At 49.2% G+C, this 27,923-nt stretch overlaps 1 pseudogene; it reads right to left on the bottom strand.

The window, feature by feature from the left end:
- Positions 1-2,554: 2,554 nt before the first annotated feature.
- On the bottom strand, positions 2,555-27,923 carry LOC146174308 (uncharacterized; annotated as a pseudogene).

Below are 27,923 nucleotides of genomic sequence, written 5' to 3'. Positions count from 1 at the left end.
GAATTTGAACAAGTCACATTTAGCAGAAAACGGTGTTATACACATGTCATGGTAAATTCTTTTAGATCGATCATAAGGCGGCTTTAGGTACAAATCTTTATCTATGTTGATGCAATTGTTATATAGAAGGAACAGAAATTTCATGCACGCAGTCTGTCTCCGGCATTCCAACGTCAAAATGCCCGCGCTTTCACGCAGAAGTGTCACACTTTCTTAACGTGAGTAACGGTTATACATAAACCGGAGTGCTAGGTTTTGAATTCTTTCCAGTTTTTTGTTAAGAATGGGTCGTACTAATGTCTTATATGCGTTTAGTTTTACATGTGAGGGTGCAGCTGATAATTTCCGTCGTATGAATCCAAGTTGTCGGTATGCTTTTGTGCATATGTTGTCGATATGAGATTCCCAACTCAGTTTTTCCGTGATTGTTACTCCCAGGTACTTAACTTCTTTACTGCGTGTCACAGCAGATCCTGATAACAGATAAGTGAAGTAAATGGGAGTCTTCTTCCTAGTTATTGTAACAGATGATGCTTTGCTGACATTTATTCTCATACCCCAAGTGTCACACCAAGAGGCAATGTTATTCAGTGTTAAGTTTAGATTATTTTGGTCATCTTGTGAACGAACAGTAGTATATACAACGCAGTCGTCTGCAAACAGCCTTAATGCAACATTCTGAGTTACACAGGAGAAAATATCATTGATGTAGATAAGAAAAAGTGTAGGCCCTAATACGGATCCCTGGGGAACGCTTGAACAAACATCCAATGTGTCTGATTTAGCATTTTTTTATTTAGACATTGCGAACGGCCTGAGAGGTAAGTGACGATCCACGAAATTATTTTTGAATTAATACCAAATAGACTGAGCTTCTCAATTAACTTACTATGAGGAACAGAGTCAAACGCCTTTGCAAAATCAATAAACACTGAATCTACCTGCAGATCAGAGTTAATGGAAGCCGCAAAGTCGTTTATAATCTCAAGTAGTTGAGTAACGGTTGACAAACCCTTCCTGAAACCGTGCTTTGCAGCAACAGCTAGTGAGTGATATGGGTCTGTATGTGTTTACGCAAAGTCTGTTTCCAGTTTTTTTGAAAATCGGGACCACCTTTGCGCAGAGCCAGTCGATGGGTACGGACGCTGTTTCTATAGATAAGGAGAAGATTTTGTGAAGGAGAGGAGACAGTTGTTGCGCATACCGTTTTAGAAAAGCGTTAGGTAAGCCGTCGGGCCCAGGCGATTTCTTTTCGTCATGCTGTAACAACAAATTAAGAATGCCACATTCCGTTACAACAATGCCAGGCATACTCGATTGGTATTCCGCTTGACTGAATTCTGGGGCAGGGGCACGAGTGAACACAGACTGAAAATATTGATTAAAGGCGTTTGCGATACTGTATGCGTCGTATGTAACAGCTCCGTCTATTTCCATGTGATCGATTGATCCTCCCGGCTTTGCCATGTAACGCCAGAACTTGTTTGGCTCATGTGTTATAAAATTGGTCAACGTATTCGTGAAAAAGTTGTTCCTTGCCGTAGAAATTTCAGCTCTAAGCGTTTGAGAAAGCTCACTTAAAATAGCCAAATTGGTTTTCTTTTTACGCATTCTTTGTATCTTTCTTTTGAGGTGAATAATGCTGCGCGTAATCCAAGGTGTCTTTCTATTTACTCGCTTTCTTATAGTTGGGATAAATTTTTCTTCACAATGTGCCACTATTCGTTTTAGCTGCAACCATAAGTCGTTCACGTTTTCAGATTTCGGGTGCAAGATACCGTCTAGCATTACTTCAATGTAATCTATAATGCTGACATCATCAGCCCTGTGATAGTCCTTAACAGATATGCGGGATACACGGGAGCTTTGGTCGGGGCTGGCGCTTAAGTTATCAAATTGAGTAGTACCATTTTATGATCCGAGATTCCATTGTCGATACTGATATTGGGGCTAAGTGTTTTGGAAACGAGAGCAAGGTCGAGAATGGAGCTAGCTTGCCCTTGTATACGCGTTGGTTCCTTAACAAGTTGGACCAAGGAAAAACTAATAAGATTCAAAAGCATTTCACAACTACTGTGCTCGTTTCTACCTATTGTTAGATTTTCCCAGTCAATCTCCGCTAGGTTGAAATCACCAACTAAGATAAGCTTAGAACGTTCCTTAACTTTACGGCACAAAAAATCGTGGAGCTCAGCGAGATAGCCGACTGACGCGTTCGGCCGTCGGTATATGCCGCCCAATAGCACTGACGTTCCGTTAACATCGATACTGCATCATATGCTCTCATGATTGGAATTCGCTGATCTTTTTTAAATGGTAAGCCTTCCTTAATAGCAATAGCAACGCCCCCTCCCCTACTATCACGGTCAAATCGAATGAGAGAATACGAGTTTGGGAGCAGTTCCGAATCGTGTATTTCAGGATGTAACCAGGTTTCGGTAATCACAATTATATCAGTGCTATACGTCAATACAATTACTTCCAATGCTGTGGATTTATTGACAGTGCTCCTGGCATTGAAACATATTAAAGACAGCGGAACTGAAGTAGTCTGTCACGATCTAGAATGAAAGTCTTCGTCTTCAGCCTCACACGTTTCGCGTTTGACAAGTGTCCTCCTGCTTTCAATGTTGTCCCATGCGTAAAGATCGTTACCTATCTTCAGTTTATCAAATATTAACGACGCTTTCTCGCCCCTGTCCGATTTTCTTGACACGATTGCCATAGTTTCCGGCGTGTTGCCCGTATTGCAGGTGAGAAGTCTTCAGAGATGGATACGTTTTTTTCCTTTCAACTTGAAACAGTTTCGAAGAACAGACATTTTTTCAGAAAAATCGAAGAAATGAAGAATTACTGGACGTTCGCGTGTAGTACCTTTCTTGCCGATCCGGTGTATCCTTTCAATAGATTGTACTTCCACTTTAAGAATATCCTCAAAAATGTCATGCCGCACCCGTTTTTCTAATACCGCCGTAGTTTCGTTCTCACCCTTACTAAGGCCGTATATGATTAGATTATTTCGACGACTTCCGTTTTCCAAGTCTTCTATTTTACTACTCAGGCGAGTAATCTCCTTAGCCATAGTGTCAATTACTTCCTCGCATTTTGTAACCTTTTCACTACAGAGCTGGAGTGAAGAAATGTTTGTCTCTATTTCCGTGAGAATTGCTTGAACACTCTGTAAACATACTTGTAATTGGTCCTGTTTAGACTTAATTTCGGTGACAATGTTTAAAATCATATCCAGTTTATCTTCATCAGGCCCTGGATTTTCTTCGACGTCACCATAACCACTGACTTTTAGCAACAAGAAAACAACGTGAGATGCGTCACACAGCACTGGAGCAAGCAGCGTGGACTCGGCAGCACCAATAAGGTAACACAGTTACTTCTAAGAGAGCTAGTACAAGATTGTTTGTCACCAACCTGTACGATGCAAAACACGAAGTCAGGCACCGTGCGCCGTGCGGTGCCGCCGAGTCCACTGAAGGCCGCGCTCCAGCGCCCCGCTCTTTTAAGCCCTTCTGATGACGTGATTCTTCTGGGTCGTGCGCAGAACGGGGAATCAAGCCTGAGCAGATCAGCGCCGGAATCCACGTGCGGCAGAGCTTTCTATGAGGATGTAGGTGCCTCAGCACTTGGGGCATGATCCTGTAGACAGATTGTTGTTGAAGCCACTGCGCATGAATGAGATGCGTAGTCGGTCGGTGCCAAGGAACGGCCGTCAGCGGGTCCCTGCAGCCACAGGAACACCTGTACGATGCAAAACACGAAGTCAGGCATCGTGCGCCGTGCGGTGCCGCCGAGTCCACTGAAGGGCGCGCTCCAGCGCCCCGCTCCTTTAAGCCCTTCTGATGACGTGATTCTTCTGGGTCGTGCGCAGAACGGGGAATCAAGCCTGAGCAGATCAGCGCCGGAATCCACGTGCGGCGGAGCTTTCTATGAGGATGTAGGTGCCTCAACATTTGGGGTATGATCCTGTAGACAGATTGTTGTTGAAGCCACTGCGCATGAATGAGATGCGTAGTCGGTCAGTGCCAAGGAACGGCCGTCAGCGGGTCCCTGCAGCCACAGGAACACCTGTACGATGCAAAACACGAAGTCAGGCATCGTGCGCCGTGCGGTGCCGCTGAGTCCACTGGAGGTCGCGCTCCAGCGCCCCGCTTTTTTAAGCCCTTCTGATGACGTGATTCTTCTGGGTCGTGCGCAGAACGGGGAATCAAGCCTGAGCAGATCAGCGCCGGAATCCACGTGCGGCGGAGCTTTCTATGAGGATGTAGGTGCCTCAGCACTTGGGGCATGATCCTGTAGACAGATTGTTGTTGAAGCCACTGCGCATGAATGAGATGCGTAGTCGGTCAGTGCCAAGGAACGGCCGTCAGCGGGTCCCTGCAGCCACAGGAACACCTGTACGATGCAAAACACGAAGTCAGGCATCGTGCGCCGTGCGGTGCCGCTGAGTCCACTGAAGGTCGCGCTCCAGCGCCCCGCTTTTTTAAGCCCTTCTGATGACGTGATTCTTCTGGGTCGTGCGCAGAACGGGGAATCAAGCCTGAGCAGATCAGCGCCGGAATCCACGTGCGGCGGAGCTTTCTATGAGGATGTAGGTGCCTCAGCATTTGGGGCATGATCCTGTAGACAGATTGTTGTTGAAGCCACTGCGCATGAATGAGGTGCGTAGTCGGTCGGTGCCAAGGAACGGCCGTCAGCGGGTCCCTGCAGCCACAGGAACACCTGTACGATGCAAAACACGAAGTCAGGCATCGTGCGCCGTGCGATGCCGCCGAGTCCACTGAAGGTCGCGCTCCAGCGCCCCGCTCTTTTAAGCCCTTCTGATGACGTGATTCTTCTGGGTCGTGCGTAGAACTGGGAATCAAGCCTGAGCAGATCAGCGCCGGAATCCACGTGCGGCGGAGCTTTCTATGAGGATGTAGGTGCCTCAGCATTTGGGGCATGATCCTGTAGACAGATTGTTGTTGAAGCCACTGCGCATGAATGAGGTGCGTAGTCGGTCGGTGCCAAGGAACGGCCGTCAGCGGGTCCCTGCAGCCACAGGAACACCTGTACGATGCAAAACACGAAGTCAGGCATCGTGCGCCGTGCGATGCCGCCGAGTCCACTGAAGGTCGCGCTCCAGCGCCCCGCTCTTTTAAGCCCTTCTGATGACGTGATTCTTCTGGGTTGTGCGTAGAACGGGGAATCAAGCCTGAGCAGATCAGCGCCGGAATCCACGTGCGGCGGAGTTTTCTATAAGGATGTAGGTGCCTCAGCATTTGGGGCATGATCCTGTAGACAGATTGTTGTTGAAGCCACTGCGCATGAATGAGGTGCGTAGTCGGTCGGTGCCAAGGAACGGCCGTCAGCGGGTCCCTGCAGCCACAGGAACACCTGTACGATGCAAAACACGAAGTCAGGCATCGTGCGCCGTGCGATGCCGCCGAGTCCACTGAAGGTCGCGCTCCAGCGCCCCGCTCTTTTAAGCCCTTCTGACGTGATTCTTCTGGGTCGTGCGTAGAACGGGGAATCAAGCCTGAGCAGATCAGCGCCGGAATCCACGTGCGGCGGAGCTTTCTATGAGGATGTAGGTGCCTCAGCATTTGGGGCATGATCCTGTAGACAGATTGTTGTTGAAGCCACTGCGCATGAATGAGGTGCGTAGTCGGTCGGTGCCAAGGAACGGCCGTCAGCGGGTCCCTGCAGCCACAGGAACACCTGTACGATGCAAAACACGAAGTCAGGCATCGTGCGCCGTGCGGTGCCGCCTAGTCCGAGTGAATTTTTTTAGTGAAAGTGGAAAGAGAAAGAGGAGCCGAAGTGAAAGGCTACGGAGTAATTTCGACCACCTGGGGATCTTTAACGTGCGCTGACATCGGCTGGGGCTGGGGCAGGTAAGTCACCGGCGCTTGCGACGGGGGCTAGCCTGCCGCCGAATTTTTATCTGTTGTAGGCCGTCATTGCACCCGTCACCGCTTCGGTGGTGGACGACTGCTTTTGTTGAGGCGCGCGTCTTTCTTTCCCTCTTCCTTTTCTTTCTTTTCTATGTGCTCTTCTGCCTGCACGAGGCAGCGGAGGTGGCTCAGCTACAGAGCCAGTAGCAGGCCCGTGCATTTTCGTTTCCTTCTTTCTGCAGCCAAAAACAACGCTGACATTGCACAGCACTCGGACGCCTCTTCGTTTTGCCTCTATCGAGGCGCAGCCGCCGAGGTCGGGTTCGAACCCGGGTACTCCGGCACAGTATTCGGGCGTCTTACCACTGCACCACCCCGTTCTTTTTTCTTTATTGCATGAATTGGTACAAATACATCCTAAACGATCGTGGTTGCCACGCCCCTTGGATGACAACCGTGTCTAATGGACGTTCATTAGCACAAGTTCGCCCATCAGACTCAAGACCTCCTCCGCAGCGTCTTGCTGCCTTAAAATTTCTTTTAGTTAATCACTTGTTCAACAAAATAATCACATACAGATCGTGCATCGACATCGCAGTGTCTATAAGCCATCCTACTCCTCCATATACTGTGAAGGCCCTATAGCATGATGAGGTCATACTTAAAATCATCATTAACTGTTGTCAAGTACCGAATTCCACGTGGCGTCAATGGCAGGTCTTTTTTAAGTGTCCTTTGTAACAAATCCCAGTAAAACACCGCATCCCAACAATCCAGGAACACGTGCTCAACTGTTTCAGGTTTCCTACATAGTAGACAGTTTGAGCCCCAAGGTACAAAAAGGCCCTTTTCTTCCATCCATGTTTTGACTGGGAGGGTTCCGGTATGCAATTTAAAAAAGAAAGTTTTTACGCCCGCTGCAACAGTTATGTTTTTAACTCGCTTGAGCACGTCTTTCCTGGGCCTTCACAGTATAAGGTTCTGTACAATGGAGCTGGGAACAATTGTGAAATAAGATCCTTGTACAGCCGCTTAGGCGGTACCGTCGCTAAATACTCTACAGAGTACCGCACCGGTTGGGGTGTCCAAGAAAACAACTGAGACAGTTACCGTGCATTTCATCGTCATCATCATAATCATCATCATCAGCCTGATTATACACACTGCAGGGCGAAGGCCTCTCCCATATTTCTCCACTTAACCCGGCTCTGTGCTAGCTGCATCCACTTGACCCCTGCGAACTTTTTAATCTCACCCGCCCACCTAACTTTCTGCCGCCCCCTGCTACGCGTTCCTTCCCTTGGAATCCAGTTTGTTACCCTCAGCGACCATCGGTTATCCTCTCTTCGCACTACATGTCCTGCCTATGTCCATTTCTTATTCTTAATTTCCACTAGAATGTCGGTAACTTGAGTTATTTCTCTGAACCACTCTGCACGCTTTCTATCTCTTAATGTTACCCCTACCGTTTTTCGTTCCATAGCCCTCTGGGTTGTCCTCAACTTAAGTAGAACTCTCTTGGTTAGCCTCCACGTTTCAGCCCCATAGGTAAGTACAGACAAGATGCAACTGTTGCATACTTTCCTCTTGAGCGATGCCGTTAAGCTGCTAGTCATAATCTGCGAGTGCTTGCCAAATGCGCTCCATCCCAATCTTATTCTTCTTGTTATTTCTTTTTCATGGTCCGGATCTGCGATTACTACCTGTCCTAAGTAGACATATTCGCCTACTACTTCCAGTACTTCGCTACCTAATGCAAACTGCTGTTCCTTCCCGAGGTTGTTGAACATTACCTTAGTCTTCTGCATATTGATTTTCAAGCCTACCTTTCTACTTTTCCTATCTAGGTCATCAGTCATTATTTGCAGTTCATCCCCCGAGTTGCGTAGCAAGGCAATGTCATCAGCAAATCGCAGATTACTGAGGTATTCTCCATCTAACCTTATCCCTAACTGCTCCCATTCCAAGTCTCTGAAAGAATACTTTCTCTAAGCAAGCTGTGAATAGTACCGGGGAGATTGTGTCTCCTTGCCTAACACCTTTCTTTATGGAAATTTTGTTACTTTCTTTATGCAGAACTATGGTTGCTGCGCAGCCACTTTATATGTCTTCCAGCACCTTCACGTATGGCTCATCTACCCCCTGATTTCGCAATGCCTGCATCACTGCTAAGGTTCCAACTGAGTCAAATGCTTTTTCGTAATCAATGAATGCTATTATAAGGGCTGGTTATATTCCGAGAATTTTTCTATCACCTGATTGATGGTATGGATATGAGCGATAGTAGAGTACCGTTTCTGAAACCCTGCTTGATCCTTTGCTCTATTGCAGTCTAAGGTTGTCCTGATTCTATTAGCGATTACCTTAGTAAATACCTTATACGTATCAGACAGTAAGCTGATTGGTCTGTTTTTTTAAGGTCCTTAGAGTCCCCTTTCTTATGAATGAGGATAATGTTTGCATTCTTCCATGGTTCCGGTACCGTCGATAACACCAGGCACTGCGTATACAGGGTGGCCAGTTTTTCTAGCACGATATCTCCCCTCTCCTTCAGCAAATCTTTAGTTATCTGATCCTCTCCAGCTGATTTCCTCCTTTTCATAGTTTGTAGTGCTTTCTTGACCTCGTCCTTCGTCACTGGTGGAACGTCTGACTGTTTTCCCTGCCGCCAATCTCATTTACGGTCTTGACTACTTTGGCACTGTAGAGATCTGTATAGAACTTCTTGGCTACTTTGACTATCTTGTCCCTATCAGTGTGACGTTGCCCGCCTTGTTCCTTATCGCATGCATCTGGTTTTTCGTGCATTTCCCTTCCTATAAATCAATCAATCAATCGATCAACTGGGGGATGAAAGGGGGCGGAGCTGGTTACGAGGCCGACGCGGCCGACGCCAACGCCGATGACGACGCTAAATCCAGGAACGGGCGCCAAGAGCTCCCCACCGGGGTGGTATGGTGGTATCACGTCCGACCACTATCCGGAATACCCGGATTCGAACCCGACCTCGGCGCTGCGTTTCGATGGAGGCGAAACGAAGAGGCGTCCGTGTGTTGCGCGATGTCAGCGCACGTTAAAGATCCCCAGGTGGTCGAAAATACTTTGTAGCCCTCCACTATGGCTCCTATTTCTCTCTTTCCACTTTAACTCCCACCTTCCTCCCTTCCCTTGTGGGGCAGTTCAGGTGCCCACAGACACAAGTGTGACAGATACGGCGCCTTTCCCTTCTTGTGAACCAATTATTAATATTATTTTTACGCCAAAGAGCTGCACTCTAAAACGCACATTACTCACAGACCAAAGCACTATACAAAACAGTATAAGGTGAATACATAATAACACAAAAAATTTGGAGGACGCTTAAGCTTCGCCTTTATGAATGAAACGCGATAGCACAAGGGACACAGTAGTGCGCCCGGCACTGGTAGACGCAACCGCTTTCATTACACGTCTCTCAAGAGCGAGCTCATGTTCCGACGCTTCATGCCCTATCGGTGACGTCATCGCTTCTCCTAGCGGCCTCTGCGAGAAAACCTTCCTGACTAGCCCGCAAGGTCTCGTACAAAAACAGGCTATACCGCCCGGGTGGTCAGACTCGTTCATAGCCAATCCCCTACCCCGCAATATGCATCCTCTGTTCCACCAAGGGCGCCGGAAGACGCGGGCCAAATACATCCAGGAAAAGTACCGGACGGAGACTGAATCCTACTACGTAGACGCAGCAAAGTCAGAAGCGGGGTACACGGTAGCGGTTGTGATTCACCAACAACAACTGGTTGATGCCCTCACCATCTGCGATCACAATATAGAAATGGCGGAGGAGGTGGCCATTGCTTTAGCCGCCACGCATACCACCTGCGCCTACATAATAACAGACTCTATGGCTGCCTACCGCAACTACATCAAAAGGCGAATATGTCCCCAGGCTGCCAGAATATTGAAAAATTATGGACACCCCGAACAAGACAAATGCCTCGTATGGACACCGGGACATCAAGGCGTGGAAGGGAACGAGTGCGCCCATGCCGCTGCCCGAGCTCTCCTCCCCCGGGACTCGACCCCTCCATCCTCCACACCGCCCTATCCCGGCCCTCTGGCGACGTATGCGGAGAGGTTACAGCACTGCAGACTCTCTCGCAGAAAATATCCACCCCCAGCCAAGGGGCTCTCCAAAGCGGAGGAAGTTAGATGGCGACGCCTACAGATAGGTACATATAACACACCAGCCCGTTTAAACACAATACACCCCGGGTTCTGCGACCCCAAATGCAAATATTGCGGGGAAAAGGGAGGCCTGCACCACATGGTGTGGACCTGCCCACACAATCCTCCAGTTGATCCTAATGCAGTGCCAACAATTGAGGGGTGGGAGGCTGCCCTATCCAGCTCTGGACTAGAGGCCCAACGGGCCCTCGTGACACGTGCGCGGGTAGCAGCGGCAGCCGCTGGAGTCCCGGACTAGGGACCCCACCTACACATCCCCCTCCCTTAAATATACTTCATAAAGTTTTTCACTCACTCACTCACTCGGCTCCAGTTCGCGCGTACAAGCGTTCCTTCGTTTACAATGCGGCGGAGGCGTGCACTGGGAAGGGATGCTCTGTTTCGAATTCCTACATACAGCAACTTGCTATACTCATTTTAATTTATTAATCCTTCCGGGACGTAGAAGCGCTGCCAGCCACCTTGCCGAAACGCGCGGGCCTCAACTTGCAGTCGTAGTTCGTCGGCAACATCGTTGCCGATCCGAGCCGGAGCGATGGAGATCTTGGAGGCCATGCCCTGTCTATCTTATTCTGTGCGCCACACACATGATGGCGCTACGTGCACGCCATGGCGAAGAGGAAGTACAGCGGAAAAGAAATTTGCCACTCGCTTAACTGCCTGTTCTGTAATTCTGTAATTTACATGCTGTTAAAATTATTATACGCCACAATACACTTCTTTAAGGGACAATTCTGAAACAACACCGCAATTATTTGACGTGCCTTTGTCCATTTCAAACCATCTAGCTGGCGTTGCAGAGTGGTTAGCGTGCTCGTCTCGCACATCGGAGGCCCTCGTTCGATTCATTAGGTCGGCGATTTTTCCTACTCGTTTTTATTTATTAATGCTTCTGGGATTTTTCGCTCACGGCCAACGCCGGACGACGCGGGCCGGCGGCCGCCGACGACGACACCGACATTTCTGTGACACGGGGCGCTTAACGCTACTGCTTTAAAACTCACCAGAGAGGGGAAAACAATAGAAGGGGGGTGGGTTCTACTAAAGGATGACAGGCATCTCAAGTCGGCTGCCTCGTACAACATAGAAGCGCGTGTGCCAGCGCCGCAGAAACCGCGCCTCGCCGTCTGGTTCTAGCTGCCCAGACAGATACTTCCAGATGAGGAGGCGCAGCCTCTGCCGGGTACATTGCGCGGGAGGGAGTTCGGCGCGCCCCAGCGAGGACACTGCGACGCCACAACACAAACATAACCACTGTGAAGACAAGGTGTTCAAAGGAATTGCGCCGGCGCCTAGTTTGATGCAGAGGTTCAACATCCTATTTGCGAGCCGTCGCATCGTAACTACACAAAAAGAGAATATATTGGACACACACACACACACACACACACACACACACACACACACACACACACACACACACACACACACACACACACACACACACACACACACACACACACACACACACACACACACACACACACACACACACACACACACACACACACACACACACACACACACACACACACACACACACACACACACACACACACACACACACACACACACACACACACACACACACACACACACACACACACACACACACACACACACACACACACACACACACACACACACACACACACACACACACACACACACACACACACACACACACACACACACACACACACACACACACACACACACACACACACACACACACACACACACACACACACACACACACACACACACACACACACACACACACACACACACACACACACACACACACACACACACACACACACACACACACACACACACACACACACACACACACACACACACACACACACACACACACACACACACACACACACACACACACACACACACACACACACACACACACACACACACACACACACACACACACACACACATACAAAAACGCACATTACTCACAAAACAAAGCACTATACAAAGCACTGTAGGTTACACATGCATGTTAAACTAAAAATAACATGATTCCCCAGAGAGGGGAAAACAGTATAAATGAGGAGGGTTCTAAGAAAGGACGACAGGCATCTCAAGTCTGCTGCCTCGTACAACATAGAAGCGTGTGTGTCAGCGCCGCAGAAACCGCGTCGCGCCGTGAGTTTCTTACTGTCCAGACAGATACCTCCAGACGACGAGGCTCAGCCTCTGCAGGGCTGGGTAGCCAGGCACGTGCGACGCCACAACACAAACAGAACCACAGTGAACACAAGGTGTTCAAAAGGGTTGCGGCGGCGCCTGACGCCGGGATTCATGCTGGCGTTAAACATCCTATATGCGAGCCGCCACATTGTTCTCGCAACTACTCATTCGAAAAAAAAATGCTGAGGCTTAGCTAAGGTTAAGACTAGTCAGATGCGAAGCATATTGGTGGCTAGGCTTGGAAATGCACGGTTTTTCCTTGGTTAAACTCGGAAATACACGGTTTTCCTTGGTTAAACTCGCAAATACACGGTTTCCCTTGGTTAAACTCGGCAATATCATGACTCGTTCATCTCGAAAATACTGTAGTATAACTGCGTTACCGACACACAACGAACATGACGAACCCCGGGCCAACGTTGATCGATTACTATTACGCAAATATGTACGCGTACCAAGAGCTCTTAGGACATCGACGTGCTGAAGGGATCAACGATTATGAATTTTTCGGCAACAACACGGTCATATGGGAAAGCCTCCCCTTAAACTACCCATGTCGAGCTGGCTTGACATGCAGCAACGGTCGTTTCGTCTTCACTAGGCATGGTTGTGAGGTCACGTCATGTATACCCTTCGAGCCATATCACCGCCACGGTGGTCCCTCAATTACACCACCGAAGCCCATAAAGCGGCCCTTACAGAAACTGTTCAAAACCGAATCACGCAATTTGTTTTCTTCTTCAGTTGTTGTAGAACGTTGTCGCCGAGCCGTATATTGAGCACGCCGCTTGGCTAGACGTTCTTCACGCTCTTCATCGGTCTCTGTAGCACGCCGCAGCTTTCGCTTCTCATTCCAACGGGCAGCCCTGTCTTCAGCAGGCATCTCACCCCCGTGTGTGCCTAGCAGTTGTTGTTGTTGTTGTGGCTGTAGGAAGAAAGAAAAGAAAAATTTGGAGGACGCTTAAGCTTCGCCTTCAAGAGTGGAACGCTATAGCGTTATTGCACCTCGTTCGCACCGCCCACTCATTCGCTCGGTATGCTCTTGAGTCACACAAAGACATAGTTTTCATACCCAACACTTCTAAGTGCACTCGGTGTCTCGGAGGGAGAAAGCCGGGCAGCGACGCGCCATGAAGGCGGACGCGATCATGGGGCTGACGCCTTGATGGGGTCGTCCTCTATCTCGCTTGGGAGCACCACGCAGAAGCATGATTCCTCGGAAGCAGCTCGGCACACATCGCAGGGGACGCTTTCCCAGCAGAAGCGCTACGGCGCAGCGATCACGTCAGAGGCGTCCGGCATCAAACGCTGCACCTAGCAATCGCGCTGTGAGCGGAAAGAGGAGCCGCGTCGCCTAAACACCACTGTTCGAGTGACGCAAGCTGGATGTTGGAAGGGGAGAGGGCGAGAAAACTTATTAAACGCAAGGGTATTGGGGCATCCTCGCACCGGTACCCGCGCGGCCCGAAGGGGAGAAGCGGGTGAGCGAAGATAGTGATCTAAAGAAAGGAAAGACGCTTGATTCTACAACCCGTGAGGGTGAACGGCGGAACGTCAGGGGTGAGTGGCGCGCCACGTGTCGGGGCAGCGCCGCACATTGCGAGGAGGGGTTCTTCTGTGTTTGCTGCAAGATGGCTCTGCATGTGCGCAGAGCGCAGAAGAAATGTAGCAGAAACGTACTTCGCTACTCGTGTAACTGCGACTTCTGTAAGTAACATGCTCATAATTACCGATATACACCGCAGTATAACGTTCTACGACACGTTTCTAAGGCAACACCGCATTCACTAGAAGCGCTTTTGTACCGCTTTCAAGCATCGAACTCGTGGCTGAGTGGTAGCGTCTCCGTCTCACACTCCGGAGACCCTGGTTCGATTCCCACCCAGCCCATCTTGGAAGTTGCTTTTTATGTATGAAGTGCATGCCAGGATTTATCGCTCACGGCCAACGCCGCCGACGCCGACGACACCGTCTTTTGTGCGACACGAGCTCCTTAACGCTACCGCGTTAAAATAGCATAAACGAGGAGAGGTTAATAAAGGACGACAGGCATCTCAAGTCTGCTGCCTCGTACAACATAGAAGCGCGTGCGCCAGCACCGCAGAAACCGCGTCTCGCCGTCAGTTTCTAACTGTCCAGACATATACTTCTAGACGACGAGGCGCAGCCTCTGCAAGACCGGATACATTGCTCGGGCGGGAGTTCGGCGCGCCTCAGCGAGGTACCTGCGACGCCACATCACAAACAGAACCACTCCACTGATGGGGCCGGGACAGGTAGGTCAACCCCGCTAGCGGCGGGGGCTAGCCTGCCACAGAATTTTTATCTGTTGTAGGCCGTCATTGCACCCGCCACTGCTTCGGTGGTGCATGACGGCTGTTGTTGCGGCGGGCGTCTTTCTCTCGCTCTTCCTTCTCTATTGTCTCTTCTGTCTGCACGAGGCAGCGGAGGTGGCTCAGCTACAGAGCCAGTAGAATGGCCCGTGCATTTTCTTTTCCTTCTTCCTACAGCCACAACAACAACAGAACCACACTGAGCACAAGGTGTTCAAAAGGGTTGCGCCGGACAGCAACATTTGAGAACTAGGATTTAAGGTTGAAATGCGTACAGAGCCAGTAGAATGGCCCGTGCATTTTCTTTTCCTTCTTCCTACAGCCACAACAACAACAGAACCACACTGAACACAAGGTGTTCAAAAGGGTTGCGCCGGACAGCAACATCTGCGAACTAGGATTCAAGGTTGAAATGCGTAAGTAACGTTAAGCCGCGTTCAGACTACGTGCGCATCCGTCGTAAGTATCGTATTTATCGCAGTGCGCATAGTGGCTGGAACTCCCGTTTACGTAGCTTGCGACCGCGCATGTTCACACTGGGCCGTTCGGTAAGATGCGTTCTTTACGACCGGCCAACCAGCGCTCTCAACATGGCGCTGGTTAGCAAGCGGCTGATAGCGGAGGTCTGGGCTCTTCAAGCTCAAAATGAGATGTGAAAGAAAAGACTGGACACACAAATAAAATACGAAAAAGAACAATGGGTATATTAACAATTAACAACTCGATTATAAATACACTTCGTTTCACACACGCACGTTCGCACACAGTTTTCAAACGTCCGCTCACCGTGTTGACGCACCGCTCACTCCTTCGCACATTTCACGCGCCCGCTCTCACTGTCGACGTACTGCGCACTCCTGCTCGGTGTCCCGTGATCGCACTCTCTCGCACCAAAACAGGCGTACGGTCCGCCTGCATCCCTGCTTGCGATTTTACCAGTGCCCCGGAGCGATCTTGGAGACGGGCCGGGGCGGTGACGGCCGTACTACTGACTCCAAACAATGAGCCGGGGCGCGCGGCAGACTCGGAAACGTCCGCGGAACCTCGTCCCCCCTCAGAAAATGCTGTTTTCTTTTTCTCTTTTACGGTGAGCTTCTTTCAAACTTCGACGAGTCCGCACCAGCTCCGTTCTGCGGCCCGACCGCAACGTCTCCCCGCATCGGCCTTTCGCTGCAGGCCAACTGTTTCCTCACTTGTCAACGGAGCCGATGGGCTGCGAGAATGCACGGGGATGAAGCGGGTATCCCCCGCCTCCATAACCTCACTTTTCTAAACTAGAGGAAACATTTGCTTGTTGAGAGCTTGTTCGCGCATGAAAAAACGGATTGATAAACCACTTACTACTTTGACTCAGCGCACTGGCAATTTGCAGCCAGGCATCGTTTTGCACTTCTCTCTGTGCGATTTCAGCTACTCGTAGTAGAGACAGTAGAGAGCCGGCCTCTGCCGAACTTTTTTTATGAGAGGCTGATAATTCCACAGCGAAGATTCCGCACTGCACATGATCAAGCTGCGGACAGACACAATCACCGACACAGACACAATCACCGACAAAACACCAATAACACCGGCGAGCCGAGACACTGCAGCAGAGTAGGAGCGTTGGATGATGTCGCCTACTAGTGGTTTGCGCGCGAAATCTGAAAGGACCGGAAGCCCCGTGACCGGAAAGGGAAAACCGAAACGGCTGTGCGCATTGGTCGCGCGTAACAGACGTATCTGTAATAGTCGTAAAAGTCGCGGGTCCTCCGACATTTACGCCCACGCTTGCTGCGTACGTTGCGCATTTTACGCTCAATACGACAGCAGTCTGAACAGACACGTTACGTTTTTTGCGCTTACGCTTACGATCCTTACGAACGATACGTGCGTTGCGCACGTAGTCTGAACGCGGCTTTAGCGCGTATCCGATCGACATGTTCAAAAACACGGATAGTTCTCAGCGTTAATTTTAGCCTTCCAGCAAAGCGAGGTAAGTTTTTGGGTGGAGGCAGCCAAACAAGTGGTCATCTCACTGCAATCCCACCAATGCCTAAAAGTGTTATAAGTAAATGCTCATTTGGGACAGGCAACCTGGACTCAAACTTGCTGAAAAGGATAGAGAGGTTCGATACCACCGAACTGAATGTCCAGCGATATCTCCGTTGATATCAGACGAAATGCTGGTTTCTATGTTTATTGTGTGCCCCGCCGTGGTGGTGCAGTAGTTAGCAGCCCGACTACTGTGCCGGAGTACCCGGATTTAATCCCAGCCGCCAGCGGCTGCGTTTCCATGGAGGCGAAACGAAGAAATGTCTGTGTGCTGCGTGATGTCAGTTTGCTGTTGTTGTGGCTGTCGGAAGAAGAAAAAGAAAATGCACGGACCTGCTGCTGGCCCTGTATCTGGGCCACCTCCGCTGCCTGATTGATTGATTTATAGGAAGGGAAAGGCGCGCTGTCTCACTTGTCTTCTGTGGACACCTCAACCGCGCCGTAAAGGAAGGGAGGACGGTTGGAGTGAAAGTTGAAAGAGAGAAAGAGGAGCCGTAGTGAAGGGGTACGGAGTAATTCCGACCACCTGGGGATCTTTAACGTGCACTTCCTCGTGCAGACAGCAGAGAGAAAGTAGAGAAGAAAGAAAAAGAGGGAGAAAAAGACGCACGCCGCAATCCTGCTCCCTTCTCTTACGGCCCGGGTCGGGTGTCCACAGAGGAAGTGTGCCAGTTACTGCGCCTTTCCCTTCCTGTGAACCAATTATGATTATTATTATGCGGAATATACAAATGTTTTCTTCTGATAATGTTACGTTCATTTGCGTAACCACAAACCTGTGTCTTCAGAATTTGTCGCAGTACCTTCATGCTAACCAAATTCATTTAAAAGTAAACCTATACATATTGTTACGAGGTTTATTTGCACAGATGTCTATTTACACAGAAGCTCTTGGAAGCACCGCAGTTGGCACACTGGTCATTGGGTTCAGCACCCTATCTGGCAAGGCGCCGTCGCGTGGGGAGGACGCCGCAGCGCCGAAGGCAGTCAAACTCTCGCACATCATTTGGCAGACGACAGGCTGCACACGCTCGCCATTTGGGTACAGCAGTCTCTGGTTGCTCATCAGCTGAAAGCCTGCGAACAGCTACTAGTTCGCTGAGGCGTATGGCTGGTAGGTCGCCTACATTAACATCTGACAGGTCTGCATCGAGAGTCACCCGACGCGCCGTGCTCATCCAGTACAGGATGAGCGAGCGACCAGGGTAGGACTCGTCAGCTAATAGCCTCTCTACCAGCCTTGACGCGAGTGCTCGAGCCACTGTGGGGATGTAGGGAAGGCCAAGGCCTCCCCTGCTCCTAGGAAGGTGTGGGAAGTGACGGGCGACTGGCGCCGTCCTGCCATCCCATACGAGTTCCTAAAAGGGACGCTGGTTTGTTCACCACCCGGCGCAGGATTGTGGCGATACGCACATAACAAACTCCAAAGGCCTCTTGATAACCTGGCAGAGCTGATGGGGATGCACGGAAAGCCAGCGCCTCCCCTGCCCCTAGGGGGGTGTGGAAGTGACGGGCGACTGGCGCCGTCCTGCCATCCCATACAAGAGTTCCTAAAAGGGACGCTGGTCTGTTCATCACCCAGCGCAGGATTGTGGCGATGCGCACATAACTCCAAAAACCTCTCGATTCTGGTCTGTTCACCACCCAGCGCAGGATTGTGGCGATACGCACATAACTCCAAGAGCCTCTCGATAACCTGGCAGAGCTGATGGGGTCCTAAAAGGGACGCTAGTCTGTTCGCCACCCAGCGCAGGATTGTGGCGATACGCACATAACTCCAAAAACCCCTCGATAATCTGGCAGAGCTGATGGGGTACACCCGACAAACACAAATGCGGGCACACCACAATGGAAAACGCTATGTGTTGTCCCGGCAATGCATGCGTATACTTCTTTTAAAAATTGGACTTTTTTTTTTCTGGTTAATAATAATAAACTTGTTACATTTTATGTCTCACGCACGCCACAGATTTTAACTTGGATATGGTATGGTGCGAAAAATTGTAAAAAATTTCGATAAGAAATTTATGAAGAGCGATATAAAAGTTTTGAGGAAGATTTATAATGCCATCAAAATAATTGTTTTACAAGGGAAGGCGCTGCATTCTTCACACAGTTCGTGGGCATCTGAACTGCGTTGTAAAAAAAGTAAGAAGGTGGAAAAGAAATTGGAATAAGGGAAAAATGTGTGATAGTGGAGGGTTGCGGCGTAATTTCGACCCTGGCCGGCGGCTGCGTTTTGATGGAGGTGAAACGAAGTGGCGTTCGCGCGCTGTGCGATGTCAGTGCGGGTTAAACATCCCCAGGTGGTCGAAATTACTCCGAAGACTTCCACTACGACATTCTCTCTTTCCACTTTCACTCCCACCGTCTATCCTTCTCTTACGGCGTGGCTTGTGCGATGTCAGCGCACGTTAATGATCCCCAGGTGGTCGAAATTACTCCATAGCCCTCCACTACGGCTCCTCTTTCTCTCTTTCCACTTTCATCCCACCTTCCTCCCTTCCCTTAAGGCGCGGTTGCGGTGTCCACAGAAAACAAGTGAGACAGTTACCGCGCCTTTCCCTTCCTATAAATGAATTAATCAGGTGTTCACATCGTAAGATAAGGATAGACGATGGGAGTGAAAGCGGTTCAGGTGCTTACAATTCTTCGTACAGCCACAACAGGTGTTCGCATGTGTAACAGTTACTGTGCCTTTCCTTTAGTGGAAAGTGATTATCAATATTAATATTATTTTTATTCATGATTATCATTAACGTGCACCAAATCGCGCAGCGCACGGGTGCTGCTTCGTTTCGCCCCTTTCAATATGCAAATTTAGTGCGAGAGCGCTAATATAGAGGTTCAGTGCCCAGCAGAATCGTCTAGCGCAAACCCATGAAGTCAAAACCATGAATACACCCGCAGTTGAAATTTTGATCAGCTGGGAATTTTTGAGAGCTTGAATTCTTCAAGGTGGCGTTATTCTAAAACCGACTGCCGGTTGCTGCGTTGCCATGGAGGCGAAAGAGGGAGGCGTACGTGCGAGTCACTAAATATTAATGAACCCCAGTTCGAAATTATACGATAGCCCTCCACTACAGCCTCTCTTTCTCTCTTTCCACTTTCACCTATCTTTGTCCCTCCCCTTAGAGTCGGTTGAGGTGTCCACGAAAACTGTGTGACAGATACTACACCTCGGTGCCGTTGGTTTTCGGTGCTGCTTCAGTAGGGCCATTTGTTTAACCTACGGAAGTTTCCTATACCTACAATGAACGTTTTCTGTACTGGTGCAGATTAAAAAGATGGCCTAGTATCTTCCTTGTAAGAAAAAGATAGTTTTTTCATTCGATATGCTTTGACCTAGGGCGAACGCAGGGCACTCCGTGGAGCACCAGCATGGCTGATCATGGCGCGTGCACTGAGCCAAGCGTGGCTCAGCCAATACATTGCCTCGTTTCTCTAAAGCATAACCTGCCGTCTGTTGTGCGATGTCAGCGCACGTTAAAGGCCTCCAGATGGCCAAAATTACACCTCAGCCCTCCACTATGAGACATCCTCCGCTCTTTCCGCTTTCACTCTCATCTTCCACGCTTCCCTCAGTGAGTAGTCAGGTGTCCACAGAAACAAGTGTGACAGATACTACGCGTTTCCTTTCTTATAAGACAGTTTACAAAGAGAAATATGAAAACGTGACCATAACCTCACGTCGCCATAGTGGTTCAGGGGTTAACATGCCTGACTATTATGCCGGAGTGCCCGGGTTTGATCCCGACCGATGGAAGCTGCGTTTCGATTGAGGCAATGCGAAGAAGCATTCCGTGTACTGCGCGAGTGGACATTAAATATCCTAAAAGGGTCAAAAAATTAGTTGTGGTTTATTTGAACCTGGCGCAGTATTTGCTATCGCAATAAAGGTCATAAGCCCTCAACTACGGCTCCTGCTTCTTGACTTTCACTCCTACCAGACTTATCTCTCTAGGCGCGATCCAAGTGTCCACAGATAATGTGATAGGCTGCGCCTTTGCCTTCCTGTAAACCGATTTACTATTCAAATAATATTAACTTTTTCACCGGAAAGGAAAGGCGCTGTATCTGTCACACTTGTTCTGTAGACACCTGATTGATTTATAGGAAGGGAAAGGCGCGGTAACTGTGTCACTCGTTTTCTGTGGACACCGCAACCGCGCCTTAAGGGAAGGGAGGAAAGGTGGGAGTGAAACTGGAAAGAGAGAAAGAGGAGCCATAGTGGAGGGCTACGGACTATTTTCGACCACCTGGGGATCTTTAACGTGCGCTGACATCACACAGCACACGGACGCCTCTTCGTTTCGCCTCCATCGAAACGCAGCCGCCGAGATCGTGTTCGAGCCCGGGTTCTCCGGCACAGTAGTCGGGTGTCTTACCACTGTGCCATCCCGGCGGGGCTGTAGACACCTGATTTATTAAAAAAAACTGATTTATTTATACGAAGAAAAAGGCGCGGTAACTGTCTCACTTGTTTTCTGAGGACACCGCAACCGCGCCGTAAGGGAAGGGAGGAAGATGGGAGTGAAAGTGGAAAGAGAATGAAAGAGGAGCCGTAGTGGAGGGCTACGGAGTAATTTCGACCACCTGGGGATCTTTAACGTGCGCTGACATCGCACAGCACACGGACGCCTCTTCGTTTCGCCTCCATCGAAACGCAGCCGCCGAGGTCGTGTTCGAACCCGGGTACTCCGGCGCAGTAGTCGGGCGTCTTACCACTGCACCACCCCGGCGGGGCTGTAGACACCTGATTGATTTATAGGAAGGGAAAGGCGCGGCAACTGTCTCACTTGTTTGATGTGGACACCTCAACCACGCCTTAAGGGAAGGGAGGAATGTGGGAGTGAAAGTGGAAAGAGAGAAATAGGAGCCGTAGTGAAGGACTACGGCATAATTTCGACCACCTGGGGATCTTTAACGTGCGCCGACATCGCACAGCACACGGATGCCTCTTCGTTTCGCCTCCATCGAAACGCAGCCGCCGAGGTCGGGTTGGAATGTAGACACCTGATTTATTTATATTAAAGGAAAGGCAAGGTAACTGTCTCACTTGTTTTCTGTGGACACCGCAACCGCGCCGTAAGGGAAGGGAGGAAGGTGGGAGTGAAAGTGTAAAGAGAGAAAGAGGAGCCGTAGTGGAGGGCTACGGAGTAATTTCGACCACCTGGGGATCTTTAACGTGCGCTGACATCGCGCAGCACACGGACGTGCTGTGCGATGTCAGTGCACGTTAAAGAACCCCAGGTGGTCGAAATTTCCGGAGTCCTCCACTACGGCGTCTCTCATAGCCTGAGTTGCTTTGGGACGTTAAACCCCACAAACCAACCAACCAACCAGCCTCTTCGTATGTAGACACTTGAACCGCGCCCTAAGAGAAGAATAGAAGGCGGGAGTGAAAGCGGAAAGAGAGAAAGTGGTGTCGTAGTGGAGGGCTCGGAGTAATTTCGACCACCGGGATCTCAAAGGTGCTCTTACATCGCCCAGCACATTGACGCCTATCTGTACTCTCTATCGGTTCCATCGAACCACAGCCGCTGGCAGTCGTCTTTGAGGCCAGGTACTCTGATTGAGTAGCCGGACGTCTTCAGCACCGAGCCACAGTGGCAAGGTCATGATATCGTGATAAGCAGGCGTGAATACCAAGGCGGATAGTTCTCTGTGAGCTAACGGTCAATATTTGTCATAGCAGTGGCATCGCGTCATTTTTTCTTCTTTGAGACTATAGGCAAACGCGCGCGCGCATCCAGTTATCGCTCGTTTTCGTGCATGCCTGCATAACAGGGTACTCTGCATGCGCTTGGTTGGTTGGTTGGTTCACAGGAAGGGAAAGGCGCAGTATCTGTCACACTTGCTCTGTGGACACCTGAACCGCGCCGTAAGGAAAGGGAGGAAGGTGGGAGTGAAAGTGGAAAGAGAGAAAGGGGAGCCGTAGTGGAGGGCTACGGAGTAATTTCGACCACCTGGGGATCTTTAACGTGCGCTGACATCGCACAGCACACGGACGCCTCTTCGTTTCGCCTCCATCGAAACGCAGCCGCCGAGGTCGGGTTTGAACCCGGGAACTCCGGCACAGTAGTCGGGCGTCTTACCACTGCGCCACCCCGGCGGGGCTGCATGCGCTTGCAATATTGTTTTCTGCAGAGCCCGACCGCCGTAGGGCTCTAAGTGGCTCTCCGTCGGCGAAACGGAGATGTGTCTACGTGCAGTGCGATGCCAGTTGTTGTGGCGACTGTAGGAAGAAGGATAAGAAAATAGACGGACCTGCTACTGGCTCTGCAGCTCAGCCAACTCCGTTGCCTCGTGCGGACAGAAAGAGTAGACGGAGAGAAAGACGCGCGTCGCAGCAGCCGTCATCCTGCACCGAAGCGGTGGTGGGTTCAATGACGGCCTACAACAGAATGCGAATCCTGCCTCATATTTGGTGACTCCCCTGGTGGGGCCGGGACAGGTAGGTCACCGCCGCTTGCGGCGGGGGCTAGCCTTCCACCGAAAATATAATATAATATAAGGTATATATATATATATATATATATATATATATATATATATATATATATATATATATATATATATATATATATATATATATATATATATATATATATATATATATATATAGGATGCGAGAACATTTAACGTACTTGGCCGCTTAAAAAATAATAGAGCGAAGGGTACGCTTCATTTAAAGAAACATTTTATTAGACTCGACGTTTCGATCGGAGACCGATCTTTCTCAAGAGTGAATCTTCTTGGATAGTTTTGCGGCTTTTTAAGCATTTGGACATAGACCACACCTGGGTAGGAAAACAAAACGTGGGAGACAGAGGAAAGAGACAGATACAGTAGGGAAGGATGATGTCCAGGTGTGCCATCGCAGGTGCATCGCAGGTGCTGGACAGGCCTGTCGAACTGCGCTAACACAGGTGCTTGGATGCATAGTCTCTGCTGCGAAAGAATGCGGGCTATTTTCACTCTTCCTGGACACGACGGCCGAAGAGTGGGAGTAGGAAAAAAAAAGAATAAATAATAAAAAGAAAGAAAAAAAGAAAAAAGGGGGGGGGATGGAGGTGGATAAGGAAAGGTGCTAGCTTAGAAAAAAAAAAAAAAGGTGTCGGAAGCAAGCCAAAGAAAAGGGGGAAGGGCGGTAGGAGGTAAGTGGCTCTGACAAGACCAGAACACACCAACACTTTGGTATTCAAAAAAGGTGATGACCTCAGACGACTTGGCCAGGTGTGCACATTTCCTGTGTTCGTGACATCGGAAGAGAGGACAGGACCCCGTGGTTTTCGTTTAAGCCCTGTTGTAGAGTATTAAATTTAAAAATGAAATATGATTCTCGTTGTTCGCGCTCACGAGTGTTTTTGAAGCCACTCTGTAATATTGTGACTTTAAGATTATCGAACTCATGTCCCTCCTTGCGAAGGTGCTTCGAAAGGGAGAGGTTGGGAAGGGTTTGAGCGTGCGAGCGGTGGTTATTAAATCTCAATCGGAAGGAATTATCTGTTTGGCCAATGTACTGCATACCACAGTCACCACACTCGAGCATGTAAACAACATTGCTAGAATCGCAATTTAAATCTTCTCGTATAAAATGTTTGAAATTTGAGTGGGTGCTTTTAGCTAGTGCTGTGGATTGCATGTGTTTACAGATTTGACATCGGCTTTTTCCGCATGACGTGCAACCCAAAGGTCTCGGTTTATTGACAGTTGAGTGGACAACGTGGTTTTGTAAATTCTTTGGTCTTCTGTATGTTACCTGAGGAGCAGTCGAGAATATTTTGGAAAGTCGTTGACTTTGTTCTATGATATTGAAATGTTTTTTAAGGATTTTGTTAATATTTGGGATATTGTCTGCGAAGGTTAGAATGAGATTACAGTGTTGTGGTGGTGTTGGCTGTGATTCCGCAAGGGTGTGATGACGATTACTTATTTCAGCCTTTTTTATGGCATCTTCGATGATAGAAGGCGGGTAGTGTTGTTTCTCTAGTGTTACTCGCATGCGATTAGCATTTTCTTGAAAATCTATGGATTTTGAGCAAATACGTTTGAATCTGATAGTTTGCGAGTATGGGATTGAAGTCTTGCAGTGGCGTGGATGGCAGCTTTTGAAGTGAAGGTATTGTTGTCTGTCTGTGGGTTTTTTGTAAACGCTAGTGATTAATGCGCCCCCTTCAACTCGAACCAGAACATCTAAGAAGTTGATTTTACTAGTTGAGTAGGTGTGTGTGAAGGAGATGCTAGGGTGTATGTTGTTGAATGAGGCGATAAACTTTACGAGTTCGTCCTCTGTTTCGGTCCAAATCATGAATATGTCATCCAGAAAGCGTTTGTAAAAAATTGGTTTGATTGCACATGAGGACAGAAAGTCGGACTCAATTTTGCTCATAAATATGTTTGCGTAATTTGGAGCCATTTTGGTGCCCATAGCTGTACCACTAGTTTGAAGATAGTATGAGTTGTTGAATTCAAAGGTGTTAAGTTTAAGGACCAGATTGGCTAGTGTCTCGATGGTACTTGGACTAGGAGAGTCTAAAATTTTATATTTCTCGTATGCTCCGATCATGGCCTGGATTCCGTCGTCATGTGGGATGTTAGTGTAAAGTGACACCACGTCAAGGGTGACTAGAAAAGCGCCATGAGGGAAGGTAATATTGGATAATTCTCTCAGGAAATGATTGGTGTCGCGTATGTAAGATGGATGTTTCGGAGGTATGTGTTTGATTAGGGAATCGATATAATCTGAAATTGGCTCTGTGAGTGTGCCGATACCGGAAACAATAGGTCGCCCTGGATAATTCTCTTTGTGTATTTTCGGGAGCATATAGAAGCGCCCCGCTGAGGCATTTTTTGGCGTCAGTGCCTTACTTACACGTAGGGGTAATTCACCTTCATCGGTTAGTTTAGTCAGAGTTTTTCCTATGATGCTCCGGTGTTCAGCGGTGGGGTTCGATGAGAGTTTCTTATAGAATTTTGGGTTATTGAGTTGACGGTTGCCCTCCTGAATGTAATCGTCTTTGTCTAAAATGACTATACCTCCACCTTTGTCGGCGGGTTTAATAACAATGTCAGTTCGTTTGCCGAGTGAGCCTAATGCATTACGTTCTTTCCTTGTGAGGTTAGGTGGGCCAGATCTGCGTGTCCCAAAGGCCTGAAGAATATCCCCTTGTACTGCTTTTATATACATGTCAAGATATTTTTCCTACCAGGTTTGGGCGTCCACGGTTCCTGAGGTCGGGGGAAGTGCGGATTACTAGAGTTTGGTTTATCGAAAAAGTATTCACGTAGTCTAAGATTTCGAGAAAAGTTATCCAGATCTTTGAATAATTGAAATTCATTATACTTTCTATTACTTGGACAGAATTTTAGGCCGCGTGACAAAAGGGACTTTTCATCGGAGGTGAGTTGAGAGTTTGAGAGGTTAATCATAATTTCTGGAAGGTGTGGTTCCTCGGGTGTTTTGTCTAATGTGGTTAGGTGTTCGGTTACGGTTTTGAGGTTCTCGTTGGATGGGTGTATGTGGCTCCCTGGTTGTATTTCTTTTGTAGGGTCTATGTTTGCATCAACAATTATGTTATCCCGGGAGAACTTTTTAAGTTTCTTTGTCCAAATTTGCTCAATTTTGCAAGACTGGAAGACCTCAAGCTCGGTTGCCTGTGATGTTGAAAGCAACATGTTGTGACGCGCCCGCCTCTCCTCGAAGTTTAATGATGCCAACGTTTGTTCGAAGTGCTCAATTGTTAATTTCAAAAGTTTAAAAGATGCCCCGAGTAGTTCTTTGGTCCATGCTAGTCGATGGGATTCCGAAAGGTTATTCATCGATGGGGTTAGAGATAGAGTAAGTCCTCTCGGTACAATTTCCGATTTCAGATATATTCGAAGGGATTTTACGTGGAGCTCGTGCCTGAATCTTTTGTCTATTATTTTTCTTAACTTTAAAAAATTTCGAGAGTGTATGTCATCGCCAGAAGGAGAATTGGTGGGCGCGTGAGCCTGGTCGGCCTGTCAGTATTGCTTCAGCCGTTGGGCTGAGCCACAGCGTCGTCTGAGGTCATACCTTTGTTTTGGCGTGGTGGCTTCATCCCCGAAGCACTGCATGGTGACTGATGCTTGCTGGGATCCAAGTGCCGGCTCCATTGGTGCCGACATTGGAGCCATCCGTGGTCGCGGGGTTTTCGGCGTGGCAGCCGGCGACGTGTCGTCCTTCCCCATGGGCGTCGGCAGTAGGGGCGGGCAGTTCGGTGTAGAGCTTGGGTGCCGGAGTGTGGTGTCTCGTGCTGCAACACTTTGTTTCGGTGTAGCGGCGCTCTCTGGACCTTAAATGCGCACGACCTTATCGCACGCATCGCATCTGCTGCAGATGACGTTTTTTTTTGGAGAGGGGGGGCTGTCCCCCTGCGTAGCCATGATGATATTCGCACCTGCCGAGGCCTTCATGTTAGTCCTGAACGTTTCTCCAATGCCAGTTATTTGCTGTTGACTTGCACGGTATTCGATGCTTTTCCCTGATCTGGAACTGTCGTCGTGAGGCATCCGCAGTGGTGACAAACATTGAAGAAGCTTCACCGCAATACTTCTTGCTACTGCCATCGTTTCCACCGGAAGCACCGAGCCGTGCACAGCTTCCTCGAGTACGCCGGTAGGTGTGGGCTCCCACCTTCCCGACGAACCTGCGACGTTTTTGCGCGGACTTGCCATCTATCACACTGACATTGGCCGCAGTGAGGCCTTTTTCTCCTGGAATTACTTCACATTCAACTTCCTGCCCTTTGCGGATGCGGCGAAGTTTACGGAAGTGTTGTAACGCGGTGCGGTGGACAAAAATGTCCTCGCCAGTGTCAGTTCGGTTGATGAAGCCGTAGCCGCCTACCACGTTAAACCATTTCACAGTTCCACTCATCTGCTCTCGGGAAACAGAGGCTTTCTTTGGGTGCTGCAACACTTCTTGTTGGTGTTGAATGCGGTTTACCTCACTTTCAGGATGCTCGTCAACGGACGGGCTACGGCACGAGGGGAGCTGCACATTACCGTTTTCGATTGACAGAGCCACGTCCCCGGACATGAGGTAGTCTGCGCTCAAGATGAGGTCAGCAGGCAAGTCCGCAAACACCGGGACGCCCACCATGACCTTGCTGCCAGCCTTAGTCCGGATGCAGATATCGACTGCATCGACGGCAACAGCGCTTTCCCTCAAGCCTTGCAGAGGAGACGAGGTCCATTCACTCAT

Source organism: Amblyomma maculatum, chromosome 11 (genome assembly GCF_055883805.1).
Source record: "Amblyomma maculatum isolate TAMU_Amacu chromosome 11, ASM5588380v1, whole genome shotgun sequence".
In the NCBI taxonomy this organism is placed as follows: Eukaryota; Metazoa; Arthropoda; class Arachnida; order Ixodida; family Ixodidae; genus Amblyomma; species Amblyomma maculatum.
Note: the sequence above shows the minus strand (reverse complement) of the source record. Positions and strands in the feature narration are given on the sequence as shown.